The sequence below is a fragment of the Salmo salar genome, unplaced genomic scaffold (assembly GCF_905237065.1).
Source record: "Salmo salar unplaced genomic scaffold, Ssal_v3.1, whole genome shotgun sequence".
In the NCBI taxonomy this organism is placed as follows: Eukaryota; Metazoa; Chordata; class Actinopteri; order Salmoniformes; family Salmonidae; genus Salmo; species Salmo salar.
Window position 1 is genome coordinate 102,912 of NW_025548155.1, and position 9,589 is coordinate 112,500.

The 9,589-nt window shown below is 44.1% G+C and overlaps 1 pseudogene; it reads left to right on the plus strand.

Annotated features, from left to right (window-relative positions):
* The first annotated feature begins 6 nt into the window (after nucleotides 1–6).
* LOC123732709 (DNA topoisomerase 3-alpha-like) overlaps nucleotides 7–9,589 on the plus strand; it is a 65,551-nt pseudogene continuing 55,968 nt past the window's right edge.

Below are 9,589 nucleotides of genomic sequence, written 5' to 3' on the forward strand. Positions count from 1 at the left end.
TTGACAGGCGCGGAATTTGTAAAATCCATAACATCAAATTAGCTGCCGTTTAATCAACCCCTTTCAGTTGTCAAAAAAATAGTTTTAAAAACAACTTATTTATTGGCAGATTGGATCCACGTTACTTCGTACATTGCGGTTAGGTGATTAGGAAAAGTGTTAAAGTTAAGTTTCGGCAACTTCAGGCTTGAAGTTTGACATGACTTAGCTAGCTACTCCCATCAAGCTAACTGACATGTGAGATCTGGACAGTTTTATGAATAAATAACAGTTTGTAACAACAATTCTGGAGATAAATTTGACTAATGTTAGCTTGGTGTTAGTTGACCACGACGTGTTTAATTAACGTTATGACATGTGTAGCTCCAATGCGTCCTGGCTAAGCTAAGCTAGGCTAGGCTAAGCTATGCTGATACACCATCTGACTAGGGCTCTGTTCACATCCGGACGACCGTTAACGTTACGGTTCCAGATCCACAGAGGGTTTCGCGTTACCGGGTATAAGAGGACAGACTCCCCGGGAGACATGATCCGGCGGACTCCGATCAAACGGGTTCTCTGTGTGGCGGAGAAGAATGACGCGGCCAAGTGCATCGCGGACATCATGTCCAACGGCAGAATGAGGAGGGTGAGTCTGTTCATGTGTTGATGGGTTTGGTCTTAGATGTGTGTGAGAGAGATATGGGTTTTATCAGTACATGGGACGATTTGTCTGTTTATTTCAGCTTCCAGTTGTCTTCTCATGACATAATTCTCTCACATCAACAAGGTGTGATTGTCTCTGTTTATCTCAGCTGTCTGTCTATAATAACCTGTCTGTCTGTTTCAGAGTGAGGGTCTGTCTGTCTATAATAACCTGTCTGTCTGTTTCAGAGTGAGGGGCTGTCTGTCTATAATAACCTGTCTGTCTGTTTCAGAGTGAGGGGCTGTCTGTCTGTCTATAATAACCTGTCTGTCTGTTTCAGAGTGAGGGGCTGTCTGTCTATAATAACCTGTCTGTCTGTGTTTCAGAGTGAGGGGCTGTCTGTCTATAATAACCTGTCTGTCTGTTTCAGAGTGAGGGTCTGTCTGTCTGTCTATAATAACCTGTCTGTCTGTTTCAGAGTGAGGGGCTGTCTGTCTGTCTATAATAACCTGTCTGTCTGTTTCAGAGTGAGGGGCTGTCTGTCTATAATAACCTCTCTGTCTGTTTCAGAGTGAGGGGCTGTCTGTCTATAATAACCTGTCTGTCTGTGTTTCAGAGTGAGGGGCTGTCTGTCTATAATAACCTGTCTGTCTGTTTCAGAGTGAGGGGCTGTCTGTCTATAATAACCTGTCTGTCTGTTTCAGAGTGAGGGTCTGTCTGTCTGTCTATAATAACCTGTCTGTCTGTGTTTCAGAGTGAGGGTCTGTCTGTCTATAATAACCTGTCTGTCTGTGTTTCAGAGTGAGGGTCTGTCTGTCTATAATAACCTGTCTGTCTGTGTTTCAGAGTGAGGGTCTGTCTGTCTATAATAACCTGTCTGTCTGTTTCAGAGTGAGGGTCTGTCTGTCTGTCTATAATAACCTGTCTGTCTGTTTCAGAGTGAGGGTCTGTCTGTCTATAATAACCTGTCTGTCTGTGTTTCAGAGTGAGGGTCTGTCTGTCTGTCTATAATAACCTGTCTGTCTGTGTTTCAGAGTGAGGGTCTGTCTGTCTATAATAAACTCTATGAGTTTGAATACAACCTGTTTGGACAGGTAAGTAACATCGTTCAACACTATTGTTCTATTCCAGGTGTATTTTGGGTGGTTGCTCATTCTGTGTGTGTGTGTGTGTGTGTGTGTGTGTGTGTGTGTGTGTGTGTGTGTGTGTGTGTGTGTGTGTGTGTGTCCCTACAGAATGTGACGGTGTGTATGACGTCAGTGTCCGGACATTTGCTGGCGTTGGAGTTTAAGGCTCAGTTCCAGAAATGGTGAGACTGACGACTTCTGTCTTCATACAACACCCCGTATAGTGCTCTCTCTCTCTCTCTCTCTCTCTCTCTCTCTCTCTCTCTCTCTCTCTCTCTCTCTCTCTCTCTCTGTCTCTCTGTCTCTCTGTCTCTCTCTCTCTCTCTCTCTCTCTCTCTCTCTCTCTCTCTCTCTCTCTCTCTCTCTGTCTCTCTCTCTGTCTCTCTCTGTGTGTGTTTAACTGTGTGTGTGTGTGTGTGTGTGTGTGTGTGTGTGTGTGTGTGTGTGTGTGTGTGTGTGTGTGTGTGTGTGTGTGTGTGTGTGTGTGTGTGTGTGTGTGTGTGTGTGTGTGTGTGTGTGTCCAGGCACAGCTGTAATCCTGTCCTGCTGTTTGATGCCGAGGTGGAGAAGTATTGTCCTGAGAACTTTGTTCAGATCAAGGTAGTCTAGTTTTACGAACTGTTACTGTCCTCTGTCTTGAACTGTTACTGTCCTCTGTCTTGAACTGTCCTCTGTCTCGAACTGTTACTGTCCTCTGTCTTGAACTGTCCTCTGTCTTGAACTGTTACTGTCCTCTGTCTTGAAATGTTACTGTCCTCTGTCTCGAACTGTCTTCTGTCCTCTGTCTTGAACTGTTACTGTCCTCTGTCTTGAACTGTTACTGTCCTCTGTCTTGAACTGTCCTCTGTCTTGAACTGTTACTGTCCTCTGTCTTGAACTGTTACTGTCCTCTGTCTCGAAATGTTACTGTCCTCTGTCTTGAACTGTCCTCTGTCTTGAAATGTTACTGTCCTCTGTCTTGAACTGTTACTGTCCTCTGTCTTGAACTGTCCTCTGTCCTCTGTCTTGAACTGTTACTGTCCTCTGTCTTGAAATGTTACTGTCCTCTGTCTTGAACTGTCCTCTGTCTTGAAATGTTACTGTCCTCTGTCTTGAACTGTCCTCTGTCTTGAAATGTTACTGTCCTCTGTCTTGAACTGTTACTGTCCTCTGTCTTGAACTGTTACTGTCCTCTGTCTTGAACTGTCCTCTGTCTTGAACTGTTACTGTCCTCTGTCTTGAACTGTTACTGTCCTCTGTCTTGAACTGTTACTGTCCTCTGTCTTGAACTGTAACTGTCCTCTGTCTTGAAATGTTACTGTCCTCTGTCTTGAACTGTCCTCTGTCTTGAACTGTTACTGTCCTCTGTCTTGAACTGTTACTGTCCTCTGTCTTGAACTGTAACTGTCCTCTGTCTTGAACTGTCCTCTGTCTTGAACTGTTACTGTCCTCTGTCTTGAACTGTTACTGTCCTCTGTCTTGAACTGTAACTGTCCTCTGTCTTGAACTGTTACTGTCCTCTGTCTTGAACTGTTACTGTCCTCTGTCTTGAACTGTAACTGTCCTCTGTCTTGAACTGTCCTCTGTCTTGAACTGTTACTGTCCTCTGTCTTGAACTGTCCTCTGTCTTGAACTGTTACTGTCCTCTGTCTTGAACTGTTACTGTCCTCTGTCTTGAACTGTTACTGTCCTCTGTCTTGAACTGTTACTGTCCTCTGTCTTGAACTGTTACTGTCCTCTGTCTGTTACTGTCCTCTGTCTTGAACTGTTACTGTCCTCTGTCTTGAACTGTCCTCTGTCTTGAACTGTTACTGTCCTCTGTCTTGAACTGTAACTGTCCTCTGTCTTGAACTGTTACTGTCCTCTGTCTTGAACTGTTACTGTCCTCTGTCTTGAACTGTAACTGTCCTCTGTCTTGAACTGTCCTCTGTCTTGAACTGTTACTGTCCTCTGTCTTGAACTGTAACTGTCCTCTGTCTTGAACTGTTACTGTCCTCTGTCTTGAACTGTTACTGTCCTCTGTCTTGAACTGTCCTCTGTCTTGAAATGTTACTGTCCTCTGTCTTGAACTGTTACTGTCCTCTGTCTTGAACTGTCCTCTGTCTTGAACTGTTACTGTCCTCTGTCTTGAAATGTTACTGTCCTCTGTCTTGAACTGTCCTCTGTCTTGAAATGTTACTGTCCTCTGTCTTGAACTGTTACTGTCCTCTGTCTTGAACTGTTACTGTCCTCTGTCTTGAACTGTCCTCTGTCTTGAACTGTTACTGTCCTCTGTCTTGAACTGTTACTGTCCTCTGTCTTGAACTGTTACTGTCCTCTGTCTTGAACTGTTACTGTCCTCTGTCTTGAACTGTTACTGTCCTCTGTCTTGAACTGTTACTGTCCTCTGTCTTGAAATGTTACTGTCCTCTGTCTTGAACTGTCCTCTGTCTTGAACTGTTACTGTCCTCTGTCTTGAACTGTTACTGTCCTCTGTCTTGAACTGTTACTGTCCTCTGTCTTGAACTGTCCTCTGTCTCGAACTGTTACTGTCCTCTGTCTTGAACTGTCCTCTGTCTTGAACTGTTACTGTCCTCTGTCTTGAAATGTTACTGTCCTCTGTCTCGAACTGTCTTCTGTCCTCTGTCTTGAACTGTTACTGTCCTCTGTCTTGAACTGTTACTGTCCTCTGTCTTGAACTGTCCTCTGTCTTGAACTGTTACTGTCCTCTGTCTTGAACTGTTACTGTCCTCTGTCTCGAAATGTTACTGTCCTCTGTCTTGAACTGTCCTCTGTCTTGAAATGTTACTGTCCTCTGTCTTGAACTGTTACTGTCCTCTGTCTTGAACTGTCCTCTGTCCTCTGTCTTGAACTGTTACTGTCCTCTGTCTTGAAATGTTACTGTCCTCTGTCTTGAACTGTCCTCTGTCTTGAAATGTTACTGTCCTCTGTCTTGAACTGTCCTCTGTCTTGAAATGTTACTGTCCTCTGTCTTGAACTGTTACTGTCCTCTGTCTTGAACTGTTACTGTCCTCTGTCTTGAACTGTCCTCTGTCTTGAACTGTTACTGTCCTCTGTCTTGAACTGTTACTGTCCTCTGTCTTGAACTGTTACTGTCCTCTGTCTTGAACTGTAACTGTCCTCTGTCTTGAAATGTTACTGTCCTCTGTCTTGAACTGTCCTCTGTCTTGAACTGTTACTGTCCTCTGTCTTGAACTGTTACTGTCCTCTGTCTTGAACTGTAACTGTCCTCTGTCTTGAACTGTCCTCTGTCTTGAACTGTTACTGTCCTCTGTCTTGAACTGTTACTGTCCTCTGTCTTGAACTGTAACTGTCCTCTGTCTTGAACTGTTACTGTCCTCTGTCTTGAACTGTTACTGTCCTCTGTCTTGAACTGTAACTGTCCTCTGTCTTGAACTGTCCTCTGTCTTGAACTGTTACTGTCCTCTGTCTTGAACTGTCCTCTGTCTTGAACTGTTACTGTCCTCTGTCTTGAACTGTTACTGTCCTCTGTCTTGAACTGTTACTGTCCTCTGTCTTGAACTGTTACTGTCCTCTGTCTTGAACTGTTACTGTCCTCTGTCTGTTACTGTCCTCTGTCTTGAACTGTTACTGTCCTCTGTCTTGAACTGTCCTCTGTCTTGAACTGTTACTGTCCTCTGTCTTGAACTGTAACTGTCCTCTGTCTTGAACTGTTACTGTCCTCTGTCTTGAACTGTTACTGTCCTCTGTCTTGAACTGTAACTGTCCTCTGTCTTGAACTGTCCTCTGTCTTGAACTGTTACTGTCCTCTGTCTTGAACTGTAACTGTCCTCTGTCTTGAACTGTTACTGTCCTCTGTCTTGAACTGTTACTGTCCTCTGTCTTGAACTGTCCTCTGTCTTGAAATGTTACTGTCCTCTGTCTTGAACTGTTACTGTCCTCTGTCTTGAACTGTCCTCTGTCTTGAACTGTTACTGTCCTCTGTCTTGAAATGTTACTGTCCTCTGTCTTGAACTGTCCTCTGTCTTGAAATGTTACTGTCCTCTGTCTTGAACTGTTACTGTCCTCTGTCTTGAACTGTTACTGTCCTCTGTCTTGAACTGTCCTCTGTCTTGAACTGTTACTGTCCTCTGTCTTGAACTGTTACTGTCCTCTGTCTTGAACTGTTACTGTCCTCTGTCTTGAACTGTTACTGTCCTCTGTCTTGAACTGTTACTGTCCTCTGTCTTGAACTGTTACTGTCCTCTGTCTTGAAATGTTACTGTCCTCTGTCTTGAACTGTCCTCTGTCTTGAACTGTTACTGTCCTCTGTCTTGAACTGTTACTGTCCTCTGTCTTGAACTGTTACTGTCCTCTGTCTTGAACTGTTACTGTCCTCTGTCTTGAACTGTTACTGTCCTCTGTCTTGAAATGTTACTGTCCTCTGTCTTAAACTGTCCTCTGTCTTGAACTGTTACTGTCCTCTGTCTTGAACTGTTACTGTCCTCTGTCTTGAACTGTAACTGTCCTCTGTCTTGAACTGTCCTCTGTCTTGAACTGTTACTGTCCTCTGTCTTGAACTGTTACTGTCCTCTGTCTTGAACTGTAACTGTCCTCTGTCTTGAACTGTTACTGTCCTCTGTCTTGAACTGTCCTCTGTCCTCTGTCTTGAACTGTTACTGTCCTCTGTCTTGAACTGTTACTGTCCTCTGTCTTGAACTGTTACTGTCCTCTGTCTTGAACTGTCCTCTGTCCTCTGTCTTGAACTGTTACTGTCCTCTGTCTTGAACTGTTACTGTCCTCTGTCTTGAACTGTCCTCTGTCTTGAACTGTTACTGTCCTCTGTCTTGAACTGTTACTGTCCTCTGTCTTGAACTGTTACTGTCCTCTGTCTTGAACTGTTACTGTCCTCTGTCTTGAACTGTTACTGTCCTCTGTCTTGAAATGTTACTGTCCTCTGTCTTGAACTGTTACTGTTCTCTGTCTTGAACTGTAACTGTCCTCTGTCTTGAACTGTCCTCTGTCTTGAACTGTTACTGTCCTCTGTCTTGAACTGTTACTGTCCTCTGTCTTGAACTGTAACTGTCCTCTGTCTTGAACTGTTACTGTCCTCTGTCTTGAACTGTTACTGTCCTCTGTCTTGAACTGTAACTGTCCTCTGTCTTGAACTGTCCTCTGTCTTGAACTGTTACTGTCCTCTGTCTTGAACTGTCCTCTGTCTTGAACTGTTACTGTCCTCTGTCTTGAACTGTTACTGTCCTCTGTCTTGAACTGTTACTGTCCTCTGTCTTGAACTGTTACTGTCCTCTGTCTGTTACTGTCCTCTGTCTTGAACTGTTACTGTCCTCTGTCTTGAACTGTCCTCTGTCTTGAACTGTTACTGTCCTCTGTCTTGAACTGTAACTGTCCTCTGTCTTGAACTGTTACTGTCCTCTGTCTTGAACTGTTACTGTCCTCTGTCTTGAACTGTAACTGTCCTCTGTCTTGAACTGTCCTCTGTCTTGAACTGTAACTGTCCTCTGTCTTGAACTGTAACTGTCCTCTGTCTTGAACTGTTACTGTCCTCTGTCTTGAACTGTTACTGTCCTCTGTCTTGAACTGTTACTGTCCTCTGTCTTGAACTGTAACTGTCCTCTGTCTTGAACTGTCCTCTGTCTTGAACTGTTACTGTCCTCTGTCTTGAACTGTAACTGTCCTCTGTCTTGAACTGTCCTCTGTCTTGAACTGTTACTGTCCTCTGTCTTGAACTGTCCTCTGTCTTGAAATGTTACTGTCCTCTGTCTTGAACTGTTACTGTCCTCTGTCTTGAACTGTTACTGTCCTCTGTCTTGAACTGTTACTGTCCTCTGTCTTGAACTGTCCTCTGTCTTGAACTGTTACTGTCCTCTGTCTTGAACTGTCCTCTGTCTTGAAATGTTACTGTCCTCTGTCTTGAACTGTTACTGTCCTCTGTCTTGAACTGTTACTGTCCTCTGTCTTGAACTGTCCTCTGTCTCGAACTGTTACTGTCCTCTGTCTTGAACTGTCCTCTGTCTTGAACTGTTACTGTCCTCTGTCTTGAAATGTTACTGTCCTCTGTCTCGAACTGTCTTCTGTCCTCTGTCTTGAACTGTTACTGTCCTCTGTCTTGAACTGTTACTGTCCTCTGTCTTGAACTGTCCTCTGTCTTGAACTGTTACTGTCCTCTGTCTTGAACTGTTACTGTCCTCTGTCTCGAAATGTTACTGTCCTCTGTCTTGAACTGTCCTCTGTCTTGAAATGTTACTGTCCTCTGTCTTGAACTGTTACTGTCCTCTGTCTTGAACTGTCCTCTGTCCTCTGTCTTGAACTGTTACTGTCCTCTGTCTTGAAATGTTACTGTCCTCTGTCTTGAACTGTCCTCTGTCTTGAAATGTTACTGTCCTCTGTCTTGAACTGTCCTCTGTCTTGAAATGTTACTGTCCTCTGTCTTGAACTGTTACTGTCCTCTGTCTTGAACTGTTACTGTCCTCTGTCTTGAACTGTCCTCTGTCTTGAACTGTTACTGTCCTCTGTCTTGAACTGTTACTGTCCTCTGTCTTGAACTGTTACTGTCCTCTGTCTTGAACTGTAACTGTCCTCTGTCTTGAAATGTTACTGTCCTCTGTCTTGAACTGTCCTCTGTCTTGAACTGTTACTGTCCTCTGTCTTGAACTGTTACTGTCCTCTGTCTTGAACTGTAACTGTCCTCTGTCTTGAACTGTCCTCTGTCTTGAACTGTTACTGTCCTCTGTCTTGAACTGTTACTGTCCTCTGTCTTGAACTGTAACTGTCCTCTGTCTTGAACTGTTACTGTCCTCTGTCTTGAACTGTTACTGTCCTCTGTCTTGAACTGTAACTGTCCTCTGTCTTGAACTGTCCTCTGTCTTGAACTGTTACTGTCCTCTGTCTTGAACTGTCCTCTGTCTTGAACTGTTACTGTCCTCTGTCTTGAACTGTTACTGTCCTCTGTCTTGAACTGTTACTGTACTCTGTCTTGAACTGTTACTGTCCTCTGTCTTGAACTGTTACTGTCCTCTGTCTGTTACTGTCCTCTGTCTTGAACTGTTACTGTCCTCTGTCTTGAACTGTCCTCTGTCTTGAACTGTTACTGTCCTCTGTCTTGAACTGTAACTGTCCTCTGTCTTGAACTGTTACTGTCCTCTGTCTTGAACTGTTACTGTCCTCTGTCTTGAACTGTAACTGTCCTCTGTCTTGAACTGTCCTCTGTCTTGAACTGTTACTGTCCTCTGTCTTGAACTGTCCTCTGTCTTGAACTGTTACTGTCCTCTGTCTTGAACTGTAACTGTCCTCTGTCTTGAACTGTTACTGTCCTCTGTCTTGAACTGTTACTGTCCTCTGTCTTGAACTGTAACTGTCCTCTGTCTTGAACTGTCCTCTGTCTTGAACTGTTACTGTCCTCTGTCTTGAACTGTAACTGTCCTCTGTCTTGAACTGTAACTGTCCTCTGTCTTGAACTGTTACTGTCCTCTGTCTTGAACTGTTACTGTCCTCTGTCTTGAACTGTTACTGTCCTCTGTCTTGAACTGTAACTGTCCTCTGTCTTGAACTGTCCTCTGTCTTGAACTGTTACTGTCCTCTGTCTTGAACTGTAACTGTCCTCTGTCTTGAACTGTAACTGTCCTCTGTCTTGAACTGTTACTGTCCTCTGTCTTGAACTGTTACTGTCCTCTGTCTTGAACTGTTACTGTCCTCTGTCTTGAACTGTAACTGTCCTCTGTCTTGAACTGTCCTCTGTCTTGAACTGTTACTGTCCTCTGTCTTGAACTGTTACTGTCCTCTGTCTTGAACTGTTACTGTCCTCTGTCTTGAACTGTTACTGTCCTCTGTCTTGAACTGTTACTGTCCTCTGTCTTGAACTGTTACTGTCCTCTGTCTTGAACTGTTACTGTCCTCTGTC